Raw genomic sequence first — 17724 nt, 5'->3', positions numbered from 1 at the left:
TTGCTAAATGTCATTAAATCTTTTCTTCAGACTTTGCTGATACAGTCATCATCTTAATGAATCTCGCGGCTTTCAGATGATTCACCAAAGGCGAAACCTTTGAGCGCGAGGACACAATGTCACGATGCAAACACAATTAATGCTCGGACCTTCACCCTTTCCTGGCGATTTTCCGCCGCTAATATTAAATCACATCATTCTCCATAACACTTATTTAAAATGGAGTTACCCATTCCTTCCTCTCCCTCGTCTCCTCCCTCTCTTTGACAGCCAAGAGAACCCTACTAATGTTTTTAATGTGCTGTGATGCATTATTTATCAGACTGGCTGTTGATATGGAAAAAGGACGAGAGGGGATAAAGAAATTGGGGAATGAAAAAAGGGGAGTTAAAATGAGTAAAAGAAAAAGTGAAAGAGAGAAAAAAGGATGTGAGTAAAAGACAAGAAGAGGGAGAATTTAGGAGGGGTGTAACCAAACAGGGTGAGAAATAGAGGAAATAAATGGAAAACAGTAAAAAAAAGGGGGATGTTTGAGAAGAGAGAAATGTGGTGATAAAAAAGGAAGAGGGGGAGGAATGAGGAAAAGAGGACATGGGGGGAGATGAGGACATAGATCAGAGTACGGGACAAGGTCAGCCCAGTGCTCCCATGGGGCCTATAAGCCTGCATACATATGAGCGCTTTTACCGTGACCCATACAAATGGTCTGGCCTCAATCTGACCTAATTGTGTTCCACCTCCACTGCTTTTATATGCAAGCACCAGTGTTAACCCGCACAGTATATGACCCTCTGAGGTTGTGTTTAATTTCCCTGGTTTTAATTTCTCTCTGCACTGAGAATGCATGGAACCACAATTATTCGGCTTTGCTTGGAGAAAAAAAGAAAAAAAAAGCAAGACCGTCCCTGGAGTTATTAATATTTCTTTGGACTCTCCTTTTGACTTCGAGAAATATCTGTAACATGTCAAGTAAGGATAAAAAAGCATCACTGTCAGCTTACTTTAAATGGTCTGAGGTTGGTAGTCTAAAAAGCTTTTGAGACATATACATGGTTATTACGCAGCTTTGCTGAATCCTCCATTGTGATTGGTCAGTTACCTCATGTTACCTGTTCTTTGTGAAGAGCAGACCATTGGTTTGTATAACAGACTGTTGCTATGTATCACAGACTGTTGCTATGGACAAAGTTCGATCTGAGACCCTGGAGGTCCACGTTCACTCATATCAGAAGAAGTCTGGTAAATTTAAAGTCAGCTGTGACATTAGCACTAGTAAAGAAGAGAAACACAGTGCAGATAAACAACAAAAATGGACGACAGAGAAACCAACAAACTGAAGAAGAGTGAGGTTAACCCTAAACTGAACATGGTATGGAAGTGTTTGAAGACTTGTTAATCGAAAATAAAATTTTAACAGACTTTGACAGTTGCCAATACAGGACAGAAAACCTCAGTCAGGTTCTGTGGTCATTTTATGCATCTGCACAAAATTAGAAGGTATGTTGCTATGCATGCAGTTCCAACCGTAGACGCTAACAGACTTTTTTCAAGCTGTACATGATCACGTTCACAATGCATTTTGACTTAAAGAGTCTTCATCAGGGTATAAGGTGTAATGAGGACAGGTGTTAAATATAAAAGTCAAAGGGTAATATGTTAGTACAGCCCACTTAAAGAGACTACGCGCAAGACGTGACAGTGAAAAACTACATAAGTAACAAACTCACACATATGATGAAAGGAAAAAAAAAAAAAAACAGCACCGCACTCCCCATATTTTTTTCTTTCAATATTTTCTTTACTTTTCCCCCAAATCTCAAGATAATTCAATGTTGTTTACAGCTTCCTCTGCACATGACAAAACACATAAAGGGTTAATTTGCAAAAACTAATTCCATTTTAAATCCTGTTTTTTGTGTGTGTGCAAGCCAGGGAATATCAGTCAAACTGGTGTCGGGTTGTTTTGATGAGATAATTTAAAAAAATATTTTATTTTAATTTATTTTTAATTATTTAATTTAAAAAAAAAAATGTTTTTGGTTATGTACTCGAAGGAACATCAGACAAATTGGTATTGGGTTATTAAATTCAAGCATGGCATCTTTTTTTGCAGTCAACTTATCAATATAAATATTTTTTTATAACAAATCTTACAGGGAAAGCTGAGCTAAAATAAAATATGCGATAAGATAAACATAAAAGACAGATGCTTTGTTCTCCGCAGAATAATAAAAGATTGCCCTTTCTGCCCCCTCAACCTCTAATCATTTTTGTGCTGTCCCTTATCACAACCTTTATTTTAGTTATGAAGTAAAACTTTAAACTATTTGTTCTTCAGACTCTACTAATCTACAATCCTATGAACTAACTTCACAGATTAATAAGCAAGTCTCCTCATTTGTTGAGCCGCAGAATGCCCCCTCATAAATTTTTACATACAGTTCAAAATAATGTTAAGTGGTTAAACCATTATTTTCTTTTGTCACTGAAAGCTGAGTGGAGTTTCATGGGCTCTCTATCAGTGGTTTCCATTATCCCGGGCCCATAAACTGCTTCAAGGTCAGTTTTATCATCCTGCTCATAATAGGGTGAGTTAGCACCAGCCCACTGGACAACTGATCCCAAAACAGTTGTTAAAACCAGACGCTGACTAGCACAGATAGCTCCCCTAGGATGTATGTGGTGGTGGTAGCCAAAGCCAGATGGCATCATTGAGCAGCAGAAGCAATACAAAACACAGAAACTACATGGAGCTCTCTTTAACTTAATGCCAGTATGAGAAAATAATATACATTTACAGTGAGATGCAGTCATACATACATATATAAACACACAAACACAAGTGTGTAGGCTTACGTGACTACCCGTGCATGCTTGGCTCACTCACACACACACACACACACACACACACACACACACACACACACACACGCAAAATCACAAATAGGCCTATACACATCCAAGCATGCATGGAAACATATATAAGCACACACACACACAATGAATATGTAAATGTATCCTTGTGAGTCAACATGTTCTGTAAATTGGCTCATCTCTCAGCATGCACACCTAATACCTTGCATGTAGCGTGCCTTTTTTCTCCTCAGCCTTGTGAACGCAGCCGCTTATTCATCCACGCGTACGCCTTTTTAAAAAGCGCCACACACACATACACACGCAAGCTTAAGCTCCATTGTTGCTGAAAGTCCACCTCAGCAGCCTTGTGTTAGAGTGGCCTTGGTGTACCACATGATCGACAGCTCAAAAAGAAACTGCGGCTACACAAATGCACGACACACACACACACACACAAACACACACGCACACACACACACACACACACACACATATTCTTGCTACACTCCTCTGTTGATTATGTAACTCAATGACAGCGCTCTGCCTCAGTGCTGCCATAGATTCCCTGCTAACTAGAAGCTGAGGGAATACATGGTCTGCATGCAGCCCGTGCTGTACTGAACTGGTGAGTCATTCTTCTGAATCAGTCTAGTACGGCCTGAATGTCTAGCGAGGCCCACAAGATTAGCTGAAAACAGTGTGGGACTCTACTTTGCTATATTGGATTCTACCTTGAAATGGGACAAAATTGAAGTCCTTGATCTGAGTGTTGCTGCTTACTGTATTGATTTCACTGCGTGCAAACCGCAGAAATGAAGTTACAAAAACAATGTTACGATGACAACTCTATGGGATTTCTATCTGCCGAATTTCTGTATAGCACCTTGTTATGTCAGATGTGCTTCAAATACAGTTTATTACAAGTTGCTCAAGTGCCAGCAGCATCCAACAAAACCGCACACAAACTAATACATGCAGCCACAGTAATTCACAACACTCACAGGGACACAAGAGCACGCAGTCACTCACACTCCCATCATCGCCTGTGAAAAAGAATATTGAAAGTATGCTTTACGAAACTCGGGAGAGGAGGTAGGATTTTCTCATTTTCACCCTCGTCTGGCAGATGTGTTTTTGAGAGAAAGAGAGAGAGAGAGAGAGTGGAGCGGTGCAGGCCAGGTCATTTCATTATCACAGTGAGAAAGCACTCCATGAAACTCTCCCAGGGAAGCAGGGAAGGCTGCCTTCATAATATTCCTCTTCTACTATTGTGAAAACTTGCTCTATTTTACATTCTGCAGCTGAAGGCCCTTTTTTTTATTTTGACGTCATTCTGTCGCCATTTTAATTTAAGGTGCTTTCTGCTCATACCAGAGCCTGGCCGATTTACTGATTGGCTGATATTCTCAGCTGATTTTGGCCGATTATCACAGACGTATCGGTATCTATCGGTACCGCTGAAAATTTTGTCCGATCTGTTTTTTTTTTTTTTTTTACAAAACATATCATACAAAAAATGATGCTTGAGATGAAATGGTGAAATTGTGTTAGCTATTTATTTTACTTTAAAAAAAAATCTTCATTTAAATGGTGAGCAATTGACGGATACCGAACTTACAGTGGTGATGTTTATTTAGTTATTCATTTTATTTTATTTTTATTTATTCTTCATTTAAATGGGGAGCAATTGACTGATACTGAACTTTTAGTAATGTTGTTTATTTAGTTATTTATTTTATTTTCATTTATTCCTAATTTAAATTCTTTCTTTAAAAAGAAATTGACTGACACTGAACATACAGTCCTAATGTTTATTAAGCAATTTTTAAAAAAGGTTTTTATTCTTTATTTAAATGGTCTGCAGTTGACTGACACTGAACATTTAGTATTAATACTTTTAATTTATTTGCTTTTTATTTTGTTTTTAATCAAATCATCAACAATTGACTGATACTAAACAAACAGTAATAATGTTAGGTATTTATTTTATTATTATTATTATTTTTCAAATCTTTATTTAAATGGTCAGCAGTTGACTGATACTGAACACATAGATTTTTATTAATTATTAGGGCTGGGACTCGATTAAAAAAATTAATCTAATTAATTAGAGGCTTTGTAATTTATTAATCGAAATTAATCGCATTTTAATCGCATATAAATATTTGACCTGAAAACAGTGAGAAGTCATTTTTTCACATGGATTTCTAGTATACCATTGAATAATGACTGAATACATAAGCTTAAGCAACACAAATATTGTTTATTTTTGTTCAAGTCCAACAGACCAGTGCAATTTTTGCCATTAAGTGTACGCTAGCTGCTATATGTTTTGCATTGAGGTGATACTTGAGGCTCGTCTTGCTGCGGTGATGTGTGAATTCCTTGTTGCATAGCAACACAACCATGCTCTTATCGACGCTTCCATCCGTTCGTTTTTTGTAACAAAATTTCCCATCATCCACGGGGCCAACCAAAGCGCTCTCATCAGTTGTTGTCTGAACTCATGAACGCTAGTTGGTGCTCCAGTATAATCGGTCTGCCTGAAACTCATCCAGTGAGAAGCGTTCCGCGGTGCAAAAGTAAGTGCGATTAAAATGCGTAAATTTTTTAACGCGTTAATTAAGATGAATTCATTACACAAAAATTAACGCGTTAAAAAATTTACGCATTTTAATCGTTAAAGTCCCGGCCCTATTAATTATATATTCATTTTATTTTCTTTGTTTTTATTTTCTCAGTGTTCATTTGTAGAATTGTTTGACAATGTAATACATTGAATGTATAATAATGTTAAATATAATTTAATGAAGTTATTTGTTGAAGGAAGCAGCCTTATGTTTGCATAAGAGCAAAATTGGTGCACAATCCCCATAGAAAAGGTCTATTTTTTTATTCCAGCTCAACAGCTCACTACACTTGCCGGCATATCAGCACTCAGTGTGAACTTTTCCCCTTTTAAAATTGGTTTCGTTTTTAAAAAAATCCAATATTCATCAAGCTCTAGTTTACACATGTGTTTACTGGTTTTTGCATATGAAAGCAAATATCTGAAAGGAAGCAGCTCCAGATGTTGAGCTTCTCTGCAGGAGCATTACCACAGGGTCTAAGTGTAACCAAATGCCCGTATTCATACTGTCAAATGAACCGCTGGCACTCGACCTGGATCCGCTTTCCAAAGTATCTCAGCATGCACAACACTCATCTTGGGATGGAAACATGCCAGTGGAAACATTAGCTGAACAAATATGGTTATAATCCTGAGATGCTTTTGGGAAACTGGGCCCTCGTACGCGGGGGGTGGGGGGCCCTCAGTGGCAAGATTGCCTGAAAAACTAGAAACATTTAGCAGGCACGTAATAGATTTCACCAGTCACAAAGAGGACAACCTATTTTTAAAGTATTGATTTTACATTCATTCACAGAAGCATTACACTCCCATGGAATACCCCCTGCATTTCCATCAAGGCTCCTACAGTACATGTAAAATTTTCATTTTATTGACTTTTGCAACCTCTCGAGGCACAGAAGTATTTTACTACATCTGTAGCAAAAGGGCAGCTCACACCCTTCCACTGCCATTACCACCGCAGACTGCAGAGAGAAGTGCCGTAATGTGACTAATGGAACTGGAATCAGCTTGTGTGAGGAGGAAAGTTATTTTTCCCATGGCACAAGATATGTTCATCAGGAGGGGGATTCAGGTCAGTCAGTCAAATGGTATCTCATACTCAGTGATCCTCTTTGCAAGTACTCAGGCTAATCTAGGTAACAAATGTTTTCCCCAGTCAACTAGTCACTCAGCAGACAGAACTGGAGAAGCGGTTGTTGTATATAATATTATGTTTGGGCATTTACTAAATGTACCCAATGCTAACGACATGCAAGCTCATGTCCTATTCAGTGCTGCTGAATAGGACATGAGGTGCAGTTAAAAATATATTTCTGGAACCAGTGGAGGAAGAAGTATGCAGATCTTTTACTAAAGTAAAAGTACCACAGTGCAGAAATACTCACAAATATTTCTTAAAGGTGGAGTCAGCCATTCGCTCCCACTGCCTTTCTCCTTATGCATCCATGGCCTTTCCTCTGTCCTGTGCACGAGCACGACTTGGATAATGTTGTGTGACTTTGCTTGTTTTGGATTTACAGATCCAGAGATGTGTATGAACACCAGATTTTTTTTCACTGCGCACACAGCAAACTGTGAGGGAATATTCACTAAATTTGACAACAAAGGTGTATTGGATTAGGATTGCAGACTCCACTACAAAAGTACAGACATTATTGATGCTTTCATGTGTACATAATGTTAATACATAATATTCATATATACAGTCATAGAATAAAATATTAGATCACCCTTGTTTTTTTTCAATTCGTTGAACAGATTTAATGGAGAACGAGAGAGACTTGCTGCGGTGCTGTTCAACAAACGGCTTATTAGTTGTTTACACACAAATACAAATAGTGTCATATATCGTATACCCCAGTGAAATGTTAGTAAGTATGATGGTATGAAAAAACAGATACTGCCCAAGCCTATTAGCAAGCCCAATTTTGCTCTGCCAAGATGGGCTACAGTTAAAAAAAAATTAATGTAGCAAAATAAGCACTTGAGAAATATCACCTATCAATGCATATTAGTTCCTTCATGAATTTATCACAAACATGCATGTTGGAATTTATTATTGATAATCCGCCAATCAATGTAGATTTGAAACATATTAATTATGTGACAGCAATAACATTAACAGCGTGAAAAAAAAAGACCGGAGTAGTGTCCAAAAGTGTTTTTACATTTTGCCAATAAGCTGGCTATAGTCCTCTTCATACTACTCCCTGGACAGTGAATGGGGAGCAGTGAATGATTTTGGGCAGCCTAGAACTTTGGGGTCAGTCTATAGCAGTATTGATAAGTGCCTTAAAGCTGATGGATGGTTAAATCCCACTCGGGTTCCCATCATGTTTAATCCTTTATTATGTCTTCACATCTCAGAGAGTATTTTGTGTCTTTCCTCCCCCTGTAGTTCTTCATCCTGACATATAGCCAAACACCAAACCTTTCTTTTGATGTTCGAGTGAAACATATTGCAGAGATCAATGTCTGTGTGTGAGGGTAAAGAGGACTATAAAGCAAAACATCCCAATCTCTTTCTTTTTGTTGCGTTGTCTTTTGCTTTATCCCTTCTCATCTCTACAGACAAACAGAGAGATGGGCAATCTGTATCATGTCAGATCAAAGATGAGAAGAGTATTTCCTGACAACGGGATGGCCTGGCCCAGTTTGTTTGGACTGGGATTGAGCAGCGTGCTGCAGTCAGAGCTGAGTGGACGGGAGCGAAATAAATATAAGAAGGGGGGAAAAAAACATCCAGATGAATTATGAATTGGCACAGCCTGTGCTTTCTTTGGCTGTTGCACCGCAGCACTGAGGTGGCTAGTAGAACAACAACGTGGCTGCAGTGTGCATTACGGCAAATGGAGACATTGGCCCTCATTTATCAATATTTCCTAATGTCCAAAATGTTGCAAGATGATGAAGCGCTGCACCAGAACTTGCTCTGAACAATATTATGCATGCAAAATATTAAGAAGGACTTGTTACACATAATTTGCTGCTAAAAATGGGTTAGATGGCGGAAGTTTAACAGTGACTGATCTATTTGAATGGCAGAAGATGCACGTTTAATGTCCTCCAACCTCAAAAATGTAATCCTAAAGCAATTCAATATCTCCGATATCGCTCTCGCCATCTTTCTGGGCCTGTTTCTATATGCTGCTGCTCGCTTTGTGGTGCTGCTGTCCCAGTAGTGTCTACAGAGATCACTAGGTCTCCACAAAGGCAGATCAAAAGGGAAACACAGAGATCACAAAAGGAGGCAAACCTCCCTGTCCAACCCTCTGATCATTGCAGATTCCTTCAACATGGCTTTTACACAGAACATGAAGGATAGACACACAGGACACACACACACACACACACACACACACACACACACACCATCCGACAGAGAGGAACATCAGTCTTGACCTTGGGAGCGGTACGTGTGCCAAAATAATCTCAATTTATTCTCCTTCGCTTCCTGATTACATTTCGTTGGCAGGCTAACTAGCCCCGGAAAGACTTTGTCCAACTTTCTGAAGACCTGTTGTCAGAAAGCTAGTTACAAAACACAGACATTTTAAAAGCAGAAAGTTATCACACACCCCCACTCCTCCTCCACTCCTCTTTCTCTTTTGCCTGCAGTTGGTTGAGAACAGCAATGCTTTTCTCACATCCATTGTTTGATCCATTTCACATTTCACACCAGCCCACCTCTTCTTTATCTCCTCCTGTTTTCTCCTTCTTTCACTGGCAGGCAGCCTGAACGCTGGCAGTAGTGGGACGGCTTTCGAGCAGTTTTGAATGAGAGGTTAAAATGCAAATGTAGTCCTCTTTCTGCTTTCCTTTCTATTCTTGCTCCACATCTTATTACTTTCCCTCATTCTTCTTCCTCCTCTTCTTCTGCACAAATTTGTCGACGAATACGGTAAATGAGCGTGAAAACCATTTTTCCCACAGTGAGTTAATGCATAAAACTGTGTTTTCCCCTCCTTTCTCTCCATCTTTTCAGCGCTCCACCTGGATAAGAATCGATGTGGAATAAGAGCAGACAGGATTTATGCTTCCTGCGAACACTTTAATAGGAATCGACGGTTGAGAATTCTGTTGTCACACCGTAACTGGATAGAAAAAGCACATCATCCGCACCCCCAAATGATTTTACCCTGTCAAAACTTGTTATAGCTTCACACCTGCCTGTGTCATGCACTTGTACATACACTATACCCTCACGGTGCAAATGAGATGCACACACACATCTGTCTTTTTCTCACATATGCACATGGATACATATACAAAAGACATGTCAGATATTCGGTTTTGAGCATGTTTGTGACTCACGGCTCACACTATCCTTTGTAAACACGGATCGATTATCGCACCACAGCTTGATCCATCACAAACAGAGGAATCGCTGATAGAAGACAGAGCCGGGGTGAGAAACAAATAGGCTGCAGAGCGCACGCACGCACTCACACACACCGAACACACACACACACACACACACACACACAAACAAACAACACAACCCCTTGCGATAGTTACATAATTAGACGTACAGCACCTTGGCAATCAACAACTCTGGTGTTGCCATGGGGACTATAGCTTTGACTATAAAAAGAAAAGGATCTATATGTGGAGGCGGTTGAGGGCGGAGGTGCGGAGCGAGGCAGTGAGAGAAAGAAAGAGGAGAAGACACAGAGAATGAAAAAGTGTGAGAAAATTGGTGCGAGAGAAGCGAAGGTGTCGCTGAGGGGCCGAGCAGCTCTCTTTCTCTGTTTATGTGCGAGAGCGTGCGTCTGTGTGCATAGTGCACCTGCATGCGTGTGATTAGAAGTGTTCAGAGCTTCACCGTGTGCACCAAGTGTGTGTATGTACGGTTCTCCTGTAAGCTTGCAGGAGGAGGAGAAGAAAAAAAATGACAAGGACAAAATGTGATAGAGTTGGTTAGTAAGTGAGAGGAAGAGAAAGAAAAAAGAAAAAGCTAACTAGAGAAAGTGTAGAGGACAATTTTCAGCCTCTCTCTCCCTCCCCCCTCTAAGCTTACTGCATTGCCTGGGCTTTGCAGCATATAGTGAAGATTAGGCCGGACGAGAAAGCCATAAATTCTACTTTTCTCTTTCCAGAGGTGAACATAAATCATGGCTGGTACTGGCGTGCCATCACTGGGTTTTTGCTTTTCACTTATCTAATGAATAAAAAAAAAAGAGAAGGAAAAAAACAAGTTCAAAAGCTGTCATATTCTGAACCAGGCGGACTGCTTTCCCTTCCATCCCTGCACAACTTTTGTCCTCTTCTCCAGCCATCACTGAGGTACAGAAAAGGATGAGTGGGTTTCCCATAATTGGGAGTATTCATGAGCTGCATATCGCTGGACTGTGTGAATGTGCGAGTATGAGAAGAAGAGAGTGAGAGCTGACTTGAAAGGCCTTGTGCATATGAAAGATACCTTACAGCATATGCAAATGTAAATATAGACACAAATAGCAGCACGGGCAAACACACCATGAATGCACTAAGCGAGGAAATGCAGCCACTCGTGTTCCAATACGCACAGAAATGCACACACGCATGCCCACATGCTTTTTTTTGCATGCACATACACACATAAACACACTCCTGTTTCTGTCTCATAAGGTTAGGGGGTGAGGAGATAGGGTTGTAATGAGCTGTCACTCACAAAAGCCTGCCCTTGTGTTGGAAAAAGGCAGGGAGAGACAGGGTGATGAAAGGCAAAAATGTACGAATAAATAATAAAAAGTTTATAAAGAAAGCCTGTTGTCCCCTGTAACTACTTTGTCTCCCAGCTATCACAAAATGGTGATTTTTATATAGAATTAAAAGTATAATATGTGAGCGGCAGTCAAATCACTTTTTTATGCTCATTGTCTGTGACAACAGAAACAGAAAAATATGTAAATGAGAGCACTTAAAACCTAAGTTTGGCTTTGTTAAAACACAGTAGAGTCTAACAGTTTTACAGTCTACACTTTTTCTGTCTTACATATTATATTATCGGCTTGTCAGCTGTGAAGCACCTTGAACTGCACTAACTTGTATGAAAGGTGCTATACAAATAAAGTTTAATTATTAGATTTATTCACTGATAAAGGTTATTGTGAAACACTTGAGAGGTCGTAAAAGAGATTTAAAGGAGTTCGACATTTTATCTACTTGCAAACACCTTAAGGTTGACAGGCAACCTTTTGTATGGATTAAACAAAAAAGATATAACATGTTAATCAGTGAGCTGTAGATTTGCTGAAAGGCAGATTCCATTACCTTTAGACACATATGCAAGCTTTTTTTTTTTTTAAACCTGTTTCCAGTCTTTTGAGCTAAGCTAACTGTCTGCTGGTGACAGCTATATACAGTGCAACAGGAATGAATCCTAAAACCCAGAAATGAGTTGTTGTTTTTTTGAATGGGTTATTGGTTAGATGCCTAAAATAAAGTCTCTCCTTAACAAACAGTTCTCACATTTTCTCTTTACAATGTCAAATATGTCAGTTGTGATTTTTGAAGTTTTTACATGTACACATACAGAGGTTGACATGGACATGAAATGTCATCGTCAGCTTAGCGGTGATGATGCTAAAGTCATGTGACCGTGGTGTAGTAGGCTAACACTAGCTTTTTATGCCTGGCGATTGCATTTAGGCTAAAAATATCATAAAGGCGCTGTTATCATAAACATACTGTAGAAGAGCTTATTTCCTGCAACATTCCAAAATTCATTTGGAAAATATAATTGGTGTTTTGTTAAGGGAACCATGGCGATGCTCACTTCTGGATTGGCCTGCAAAAATACGTCATCCCTGCAGCACTCATACATACTTAGCAGACATGCTCATGATATGAGAGTGGCATCTACAACAGAGTAAATAAGAGGATTTCACAAAATGTTGCACTATTGCTTTAACCAGCTGTGAATCTTTCTTTGTCTTCCCGTAGCAGATGTTGACTGTGTTGGACTGTTTTGTTAATTAGCGACAAAAATAGGAGGAAGAAAATATTTTTCTATTTAGGTGATTCAGTGTGGGTGTAGATCTCTACCACCTGAAAACGTTTCTGTGGATGCCTGTTGTTTAAAAAAATAAGCTGTCTTACAATGCATACAACTACACACACACACACACACACACATACACAAACAACTGCACTTGAATGTTTGGCCCTGGCACCACTGCAGGAATGAATGATAGGACTGCGTTTTTTTCATACAGTGGAAATGTCAATCTGGACCCGGCCTTAGTGTGGATGTTAGTGGGATGTAAAGGAAGAGTGAGAGTGGTGCAAACAGAAACAAAAACTGAGGGAGAGGAAAGTGGCAGAAAGGTGCCGTGCATGTTTGAACTGTCCAACCAAAACTCTGCAAGGGCTTTTATGTAATAAATAACCTCTATACTCCTCTCTGCTCTCTCCAAACTCTGCTCTGCACTGAAATGACAGGAGGGTATGAGAAGATCCAGACAGATAGATGAGATACACACACACACACTCTCTCTCTCTCTCTCGCATCCATATTTCCATCAAATAATCACTAATTCCACACTCTCTGGCTGATTAAATATAGAAAAGGCAGGAAGAGAGAAAGAGATGAGTGTCGGGAACAGAGGAACAGAGAGCATTGAGGGAGAGGAGAGGAGTAAGAGTGGAGGAGGAGGAGTAAGAAGGAAGTGATACAGTCAAATCTGCCTGTTAGGCTCCGCCAAAGAAACAACAGGGAGTTTTTCAGTAAGACAGCTCTATTGGCTCCCAGCTAGAGCCCAGGTGGGCGATGTGAATGTTCTCTCACTCCCACACACTTAAGAGTCAAAAATATGCACATGCACGTGATTGAGTATACACATGCAGTGTACACATACGCACATGCGAGCGCTGATGTTTGCATGTAATGTGCCACGCTGCCTACACGCACACACGCAAAGAATGTCAATGTCAACAGGAAAACACACTCAAGGCAGAAGGGAAGAATCGTCTTTGTCAAGTGTTCAAGGACACAACAGCCAAAATGTCTATCTCTCATTGTAGTCTTTTATTACTCTCATTCACACTGATGGCTCCAGCTATTCAGTGTTCTGTAACAATGCCAAAAGCTTGCTCCCGCTGCTTTTGCCACACACAAGAAAAGGCAAAGAGTAGACTGAAAAGTAAGAGAGATTGAATTTGTGGCCGTGAAAGTGAATGTGTAGCACTGAAAAATAAATCAGTAAAAATATGAGAAGCTCATTCTCTATATTCCTCTTTAAACTCTCCATTATGGTTGCTTTCTCTCTCACTGTCTTTTACTGTCTTTCGTTCTTCATTTACATCTGTTTCAAAACTGAGGGTTTAGCTAAGGATAAGAAGAAGTAGAGAGCTGAGAAACTAAGTGTGAGAGAGAGTTTTAAGTAGCAGCACCAGGTTCTTTCCTGGGGGAAGTGAGAAAGAGGGAAGGAGAGGGGAATACGATTTCATTATTAATGGAGGAAAAGTTCCTTCAAATTGAACCAGTAAAGAATCTCCAACTGCCTTTCCTTTTCGAACAGAGGGAGACTGGGACAGGAAGAGGAGAGGATAAGATATCTGAATGAAGGTGGAGGAAGAACATGGCAGTCAGAAAAAGATTTTTCATCCCCTTTTCTTTTTTATTTGTGTGGTCATTGTCTTAGATTAAGCCGATCGCAATACACCCCTGGACCTCTTAGCGTTTACATGAAGGAGTAGGGTGTCCAGATTCTTGTTGGGATAGAGGGCTATGATGGAGTGGTAGGGCTACATGGTCCTTCAAATGGAGGTTTTTTAGAGGCACACTCAAAAGCATGTGTTATGAGATTTTGAACCAGGCTAAGAGCTGTTAATATGTCACTTGAGTTTTAAGTATTTTTTTCAGGTGAGAAAGTAACCAATTACATTCCCAATAAGTGGGCAGTTTATCCAAAAAACGCTTGTTTGGAGATTTGCTGAAATGTTTTCAGAGATGAGAGCTGCAGGCTGAATCAGACCAGCCATCATGTGATACTGCTGCTGAGATTCTGGCAACAAATTACTGACGACTACTGATGACCTATCAGGGAGCAGTTCAACCAAAAGCATCATAAAGACATGTGACAAGGATGCTTTAAAGCCTAAAGACTATGTTACTTTTAAAACAAGGAAAAACACATTAGCCAACATTAGCACCTGGTCATGTGAGATGCACAATGCAGTAAACAGAAGTAGCAAAATGTTGGATCACACTATATACCTGTCAGCTTTTGTTCAGTTTTTAGACATACTTTTTTTTATCCACGGGCCAACTGTTAATGAGACCAGGCTCTTTTTTGTCATCAATTTCTCACTTAACTTCCCTGTTGTCATCTACTGATGTTGTCATGGCTCACAATTTCAGGCCAAGAAAAACCTGCTGTTACCTGGGAACCAACTTTTGGGTCCAAAAAAATTAATTTTGGCCAAAATGCTCAGAACTAGGTGCACAAATTGGAACTAAAGGGCTACAAGTTTACTGAAATGAGCACAGGATATTTCATTGCTTGGGAATTTAATTTGGAAGAGAAAGATTATGCTATCTTGTCTCTCAAAATACATAGTCTCACTCTAAAATGTCCGTATGCCACATGGTTCCTCATCACTGAGTTAATTTAACTATTCCCCCACTGTAAGGCAGATTTTTTTGTTTTTGAGAAGAGAAGCTTCTGCTCACATGCCATGCTCCCTTGGTATTAATTTAAGTCCTATGCTTTGATGTACTTTGCAGGAATGGTGCCAAAACACAGCAGTTTTTCATATTTATCTCATCTTGTGAAACAGACCCCCTTTACATCTGGCACTAAATGACTCAAATGAACTTGGATTTTGTCCAGACTGAGCTTAACCACATAAAGCGCACATGTAAATGCACCCAAGATACCCTGGAGTAGGTGATCCAACTACCTCGGGGATCTATTTTGCTTTAATGATGCAACAGTGTAAATCTAATGGGTTTTAATTCAAATACAACAGCTTACTGTATACAGATATCTAATAGAATGTGTGATGTTTAGATTTTTTCCCTTCCCTTAGTGTTTAAAAGAGCTAAACTGTCAGCAGCTCACACCACTGATACGATCAGTAATTGCTTAGTATATTATTAAAACAAATACATGCAAAATTACTTTCCACATATTTGAATAGTTGTGTGCCTTTAAAAAAGAAAGTTGTCATGCTGGAAATGTATTCCTGCATTTTCTGAGGGAGAGGGCAGACTGATTCAGAGCGGATCACTGACATGCATTTTAATGAAATGCAGAATAATATCTCTATATCAAGGAGAGGCACAGTAGAACCCACTGGATGCTTTGGTTGCAAGTGCAGAAATCAAGAGTTACATCTCTAGCATGTTCAGGGACCACTTCCAATTGTCAGACCTCCACCTTTAACATCCAACCACTCTGAAAACTTCCCTGGGGATATCCCATATGTCAGGGGTAATGTTTTACGTTGTATGAGCTAAAGTTAAAGTGCTTATGCAACTCTGCGGTGGAGCGGCCTTTATTTTCATTACCTGTCAGGATAGGTATTATGTCATTCTTATGACAGCGCTGGCCAATATGTCAGCCTCTTTAGGCTGAGTGCATCCATCTGTGTTACTATATATCTGACTGTAATATCTTGCTGGCTGTTGGCCAACTGAATCTTGGTCTGCCAGGGTTGCTACTGTATCTCACTGTATCTCTCCAGCTCTCGCCTCTACCCTCACCGCCCCCACGGACCTAAAAATATTGGACATAGTGATAGGAAAGCAGATGCTCCAGCCAACTTTTTACATCCTTTAAAATCCATGAAGAGAACTGACCATTTGTACACCTACAAGAATTTCTGTGAGGACCAGAATCCAAATCTTTAACTAAATGCACACGTTTGTACTTACAGTGGTTGCAAAGACATTTAGCAAGAAGAAATCCATAGATATCCAAGTGAATACTTTTATGGAGGAGTGCCTGGGAATGCTGACGCAGAATGACTGATTCCAGGCGATAGTTTCTCCCCTGCAGAGTTAAGAGGGCCCACTGGCCCTTGGGAGCAGCCTGTCACAACTAGAGAAACTCCTGCTGGGGCCACTCTGTTGAGGTTTTCAGCCGGCTCCCAGGGGGTCCCCACCACCACTTACCCGTTGAAACAAAAATCAATGGCTTAATGATCCAAAACAGGAAATAGAATGAGAAAAAAGAAAGTCCCTAAAACAACAAAATGTCTTTTGGCAAGGGACATTCTGTCCTGGGCCTTCATTTGTTTGTTTGTGTGTGTGTGTGTGTGTTCAAAGAAATTTGCTGGGATTGTAAGTGAGTGTATATGTGTGTGTGCGTACATGCACGCGCAGCTTTGAGAGAGTGAGCTTACCCTAGCTTAGTGGCGCAAAACATATTGATTTATTGATTGCCTGTTTCACCCCCTCGCCATCTTTCTCTCTCTCCCTCTGCCTGTTATAGAGGCTCCGGGGACTCGAGGCTGCGGCGGGGACTGAAAAAGGGATGTGAGGTTGGGAGGGATAGAAGAGGAGAGAGAAGGAGAGAAGGAGACAGAAAGGCGAGGGAGGGGTGCCCCATCTGAGAGTTGATCCAGCAGCCTTTTAACCAAGGCCCCTACATCATTCAGATTTATGAACTGAGGTCACGACCAAATCAAAACCTTGACCTATCTGCGAGGATGCCGATTTATAAGCACCTTGTAGTGGGGAGTGGAGGGGACTTGGCAGGAGCTAGTATTCTTCTCCTTGGCCCTGGCTTCCCTGTGGAGAGAGCTGGATCAGGGCTAGAGAGGCTGGCTGTAATTTGTGATTAGCAGACAGGTTGTGCTTTATGATATACTACTCCCGGCTGGTGCAACTCCCAGTTCAAAAGAGTGTCACTGTCCCATGCCATATACAGTAAGGCTTGCTGTCTCACTAAAGCAGAGCCGGCTGCTGGAGGTCAAGTTCTAACCCTGCTTGGTAGAAGCTTTTCAAGATCTGCTAAGTCACATTAGCTGTAGCAGCTAGCATGCTAGCAGGAAACCTTAACAAACCTAACTGAGTGGCCTCAAATAAACCGTTACACATTGCCACAAAGTATCACTGACACTTAATGGGAGCTTATCTGCAAATGCTTAAGATGGGAAAATGGCATCAAGTGCCCTGTGTAGCTAACAGAAACATGTGTCACCATCGATTTGTACCCCCTGCAGTTGCTTATGACTCAGGGGAGATGCTTATGACAAGCATCCTCCATGTTAGTGCAATGTCCCTTCCTAAACCTAGTCTCTCC

The 17724-nt window shown here is 40.4% G+C and overlaps 1 protein-coding gene across 1 annotated transcript in view; it reads right to left on the bottom strand.

Annotated features, from left to right (window-relative positions):
- Positions 1-17724, bottom strand: part of celf4 (CUGBP, Elav-like family member 4) — a 95475-nt gene that overhangs the window by 23286 nt on the left and 54465 nt on the right. The gene's annotated exons all lie outside the window — the stretch shown is intronic.

The sequence above is a fragment of the Centropristis striata genome, chromosome 3 (assembly GCF_030273125.1).
Source record: "Centropristis striata isolate RG_2023a ecotype Rhode Island chromosome 3, C.striata_1.0, whole genome shotgun sequence".
NCBI classification, from domain to species: Eukaryota; Metazoa; Chordata; class Actinopteri; order Perciformes; family Serranidae; genus Centropristis; species Centropristis striata.
Note: the sequence above shows the minus strand (reverse complement) of the source record. Positions and strands in the feature narration are given on the sequence as shown.